Below are 5,580 nucleotides of genomic sequence, written 5' to 3' on the forward strand. Positions count from 1 at the left end.
ATATGAATTATTTTTATTTTTTAATTTTGTAGATATTTTTACAAATTACTATTGATTTTTATTAATTCTACTTAATTTCTTAAAAATTCCTATTGATTCTGTATTGAATCACAAACATATGAACATGGAGTTTTCATGTTCTTCCACTGGTTTCAGAATGGTTTTCTAATTCACTTCTAGTGCATTAAAGCAAAAAAAAAATCCTTCCCTTAACTTTTTTTTTTTTCCATGGGATATATTTCCTTAATTCTTAGAAATTTTTCTTGTTACTTATTTATCTTCTTGCAATCAAAATCAATGGGCAAATTTCAGCTAAAAATAATTAAGGTGAAGACATTTTGACTAAGAGGAAGCAAATCCTTCCAGAATACTTTGAGGGCAATCTGAAAGTTGCCCTGAAATTTATTCTGTGATGGTTGATTGGTTGTGACACCAAATGCTTTTTCACTTCTAGCAATGCTACAATGAAACCTAAGTGATTACCTCAGATTTAAATGCCCAAAACTTAGCACTAGATGAAATGAATACAACCCAAAATTAAAAACCATGTGCAAGTGAGAGGCATTTCCATTGGAAAAATATCCTTTAGTAGGGAGTCCTTATGTATTTTACTGCTTGTTTGTCAATGTGTGCATGCCACAAAACATGGCAAAATGGTGTGTGTGCTGTTCCCACAGCACAGCTGCTGCTGTGGGATGTGACAAATACCTGAAGGCAGCTCAGGGACAAACAGGAGTGTTCTCAGGAGGAGATGTGCACCTTGGAAAATGGGCTTCCTTTGGTAAGGCTGGAGGACTTAAAGGCAGAAATATGTAGGAAATGTGGGGTGCAGCATGGTAAAATACAGTGTGACAGGCAGAAGCACATGTCCCACCTATGTAAGAGACAATCATAGATATAATGATTTGCCTCTTTTCTAGTAGTATTTTTTTAGGCTTCTTGGAGTCTAGAATATATCTGAAAGTTTTCTTATGTTTCCTATTTTCAGTTCTGGTTCCCTGGTGTATATATAAAAATGTCTTTTAAAATGGATTTGTGTGTAGGCAACCTTCCATACCAAACACAGATGGTACATCTGCATTTATTATTTAGACATGCTAAGTGGAACACTTCTTTACAGACTATTGTAATTATACTTTTTTTCTCACTGACCTAATCCATTTGGATATGACGCGGTGACTCTTACTTAAAACAGAATATTTTCACTCTGTTACCTATTTAATAAAATGAATAAGCAAAAAGGTTTGTCATTTTGCTGTAGTTGCTGTTCCTGCTTGGCTGCAGAGATTTGTCATTGTCTTGTTACTCAAGTATATGATCAGTCTTGGCTTAAACAGTGTGATGCACCACTGAAAAATTGTTTTCCTTCCTGTTGCAGCCATGTCATATTTGACGGAACACTTGTTTCACCATGAGTGCTATTTCACTGGAATTTTAGCTGGCCAGACAACCTATGATTTTCAGTTGGAATGTGGATTTTTCCATTTTGACATTCTCTTCTTTGAATTCCATCACAAAACCTAACTATTCATTCAGACTTGATTTTACAAGGCAGATATTTCTATTTTATCCTTTTTTTTTTTTTTTTCGTGAGAGTATTGACTCAGAATTAAACTCTATACGTTTTTTTATCAATAGTTTGTAAGTTATTTTGGAGTCAACACCCTTTGAAGTACCTCCTCTGTTTTATAAAAATAGTCCCATATACCTAGACCCAAGAAAGTTCTTTTGAGAAAGTGTCTAAAACCTTTTGTAGTCCCATAAATATGACTGGGAGATAACCAAGGATAACCAAATTTATGACCATATTTTGTTACCTCTTTAAAAATGGGTCACCCAGAACAACAGCTAGTTAATGTTATTCAGATGTGATCTTTGTGAGCAGAAGAAAAGCTGATCCCTGCTTTGGACAGGCTGCTGTTTACAGTGCTGATATTCTATCTGTATCAGGTGGATACACTGAGGTGACAGAACATTTCAAGCTCTTGTAGCCTTCTACATCTTTAAAAAGTTTATCTGAAATTCTACCACAGAGAAGTATCTTTGGTTCAACTGTAACTGCATTTCAGCAGATCTGGTATCAGCAAATTCACGAAAGATGGCCATGGACAGGATGGCAGGCAGCATGGCTCAGTATGCCACCTAAAATGCCTGCTCTCTGGGATTTAGCCACTAAATTTTGCCCTCAGAGGCATGATTCTTTGTTAATTTTTCATCTTGTAAAATTCTCTTCTAGTCTTTGTTTCATGAGGTAAAATTAATTTCATAAAAGTTAGCCCACAAAACTGTATTTTTAAATTGACAACATACAGGAAGACTGTGGAGTTTTCTTAAGGTTTTAGAAGAGAGAAAGTGAAAAGGAGGAGGAAAGGGAAACAGAAAGGTAGGGACAAAATTCAAAGGAGATTGTGATGAAGAAAGAGAAAAGGAAAAAGGAGAGAAAGAAAGAGAGGAAGAGGAACAAGAAGTGGAAGAGAAAAGGAGGAAAGGGAAGGGAAGGGAAGGGAAGGGAAGGGAAGGGAAGGGAAGGGAAGGGAAGGGAAGGGAAGGAGGAAGGGAAGGGAAGGGAAGGGAAGGGAAGGGAAGGGAAGGGAAGGGAAGGGAAGGGAAGGGAAGGGAAGGGAAGGGAAGGGAAGGGAAGGGAAGGGAAGGGAAGGGAAGGGAAGGGAAGGGAAGGGAAGGGAAGGAAGGGAAGGGAGGAAGGGAAGGAAGGGAAGGGAAAGGGAAGGGAAGGGAAGGGAAGGAAGGGAAGGGAAGGGAAGGGAAGGAAGGGAAGGAAGGGAAGGGAAGGGAAGGAAGGGAAGGGAAGGAAGGAAAGGAAAGGAAAGGAAAGGAAAGGAAAGGAAAGGAACGACAGAGAAGGAAAGGAAGAAGGAAAGGAAAAGGAAAGGAAAGGAAAGGAAAGGAAAGGAAAGGAAAGGAAAGGAAAGGAAAGGGAAAAGGAAAGGGAAAAGGAAAAGGAAAAGAAAGAAAGAGAAAGAAAGAGAAAGAGAAAAGAAAGAAAGAAAGAAAGAAAGAAAGAAAGAAAGAAAGAAAGAAAGAAAGAAAGAAAGAAAGAAAGAAAGAAAGAAAGAAAGAAAGAAAGAAAGAAAGAAAGAAAGAAAGAAAGAATATAAAATTCAATATCCACTGTCAGTATCTTCTGTCAATGAGGCATATAAGTGGTTTACCACAGTAATTAGCACTCAAAGTTATTTAAAAATATGATATACAGCATTCAACATTTTGGTTAACTATGCCTCCTGTCAAAAACTGGAAAATTATTTCCAGACACAGAGACAGGTTTCTATACCCATTCAGTCTTTACAATAGGACTTTATCAAACATTCCTGTCATAAAATACAGATTAAATGTCAATAGTGTGTTGGCTATTTTAATCTTGGGAAACAAATACCAGATTTTTTTTTCCCTTAGAGCAGTTATAAGAAAAATAGTTTATAAGTTGTTCATCTCAGGCTGAGTGACATATCCCTGTACTTCCTGTGGGTGCTCAAGGCACATTATCAGTGGTTTATCTGAAGTATTTCCATAACTGAAGGACATGTGTATAAAATAATCTCAGGAAAAATACAGAGTTTTGCCATTGCTCTTGAGTATATGAATTGAAAGCACATTGGTTTATCTCCTGGGAATAAATGAAGAAATATATAGGAATGGCAAAAAAAAATTGTAAATCAGATACGTGGTATGCAAATCTGCATATTTGCTGTATTGATGGCTCTACTTCCTTATTAAAAATTGTTTATTCAAGGGTTTACATGAATTGTTTATTCAAGGGTTCACACGAAAAACAAGTTAAGGACAGCAGGGTTATTAGGGTTTGGTTTGGCTTCCTATCTTCTTAAGAAAAAGTAACAATATTGCACCTCTGAATATTCATTTTTCATAAAAAAGCTATTTTTTACCAGAAGAAAAAAAGAAACTCACAAAACTGTATATTTGAAAGTCCTTTTCCTATCTGATTTAGCTAATATTTTTGCTTAGCTGTTTACATGGGAAACATCTCTGCACAGAGACAGAAAAAAGTCATTAATCACTTGGAAGAAAATTAATTTCATAGCACTGAAAGTTGGATGACCATCAAATGTTCGCAAGTTGGAAAACATTCTAAAAACTTGTTCTGGTTTTATACTTTTCCCTAAACAACCTTCATTGATTAATGTCAGATAAAATTTCTTGTCTATTTGAACTTGTCCCTCAACCCAATCTGCAAATTCTTAAACTAAAACCCAGTGTTACTGATCTGGGGAGTTAAGAGATGCAGTGAGTATTAATCTGTATATGACTGCTGTAAGAAAGACTTCAAAAAACTTCCAGTAATAACAAAAAGTCAGAAATAATGTGTTTTAGTTTAGGGCACAGCACAACAGTATTCAGCAGAGAAAAAAAACAAACAACTTTTCCATAGTTTTTTCTATCCCACTGTTGCAAATGTGGGGTTTTTTGTTTTTTTTTTTTTGTTGTTTATGTTTATATATAATCTCATTTTATGAATGAGAAAATCCTTTTTAATAATATGACAAAAAACATTGGAATAGACCATCCTACCAGTCTGCTTAGCAGTAGTGTTCCCAATTAAAAACCTTTTTATTTTATAAGTTTAATTTTTCATGTAAAGAATGGGATCAAAACTACAGTGAAGTTCAGCAAAGCTTCAGACAGCTTTAGAATTGTAGCTTCAGCCCACAGATACCCAAATTCTGCTTCAGTCTTACTTTTGTTGCATAAATTGGTAGTAAAAACCTCAGCAGAAGAATATACTAAGGCAAGAATATCCTCAGTCATTGTTTAATGTGAAGTTTAATCATCCATGTTCAAATTTCACCTATAACAAAAAGCTTGGCCAACATTTTTTCTCTAGGAAATGTGGGGATTGGGTACTTTGTAGAAAACACTGTGCATAGCTTTGAGGTATAGAATACTAAAAGTAGCCTGAAGAAGTGAATATTTTATTTTATTGGCATAGCAGAGGTGGAGCAATCACACTGTTACCAGCATCATTTGACTACCAGAATTGCAATACCTCTGGTAAGAGCCTAGGGGAGAAAAGTGGGCAGATGAAAGGTTTTTCTTTAAGATATAATGAAATGACACAGCAGAAAAATTTATCAGTTTGTTCTGGTCTTCCTTTGAGAGTTCCTGTCCTGATTCTGCAGCCACATGTCCCCTTCCCCTACTTGACTATTTCCAGTAGCTGCATTACAAAGCTCCTATCCCAAACAAGGAGACTGATTCCAATAAAGTACCCGAAGCTTGTTCTTTAAAAGAAGTCAAGCTGAGATTTTTCCTTTGATAACATCTTTTCTGATATCTTGGCAAGCTTTCTCTCTCAGGGCTTACAAAACTTAAACCAGGAAAGATCAGTATTTTATGGCCATGAACCATGAGTTCTTTTCTGTTTGTGTTTTTTTTCTGAGCTGTCATTAATATGGCCTCATGTCTGAGAGACTGCTAGGAAACTGATGAATCTCCATGAAGGCTTCTTTCTGAAACCTTTAACAACACCCTAGGTAGAAATTCTCCTCTTTGATATGAAATCCTAGAGAATTTACTCTTGACAGCAAGTTCTGGAAGTCTTCA

The sequence above is a fragment of the Ammospiza nelsoni genome, chromosome 5 (genome assembly GCF_027579445.1).
Source record: "Ammospiza nelsoni isolate bAmmNel1 chromosome 5, bAmmNel1.pri, whole genome shotgun sequence".
Classification (NCBI taxonomy): Eukaryota; Metazoa; Chordata; class Aves; order Passeriformes; family Passerellidae; genus Ammospiza; species Ammospiza nelsoni.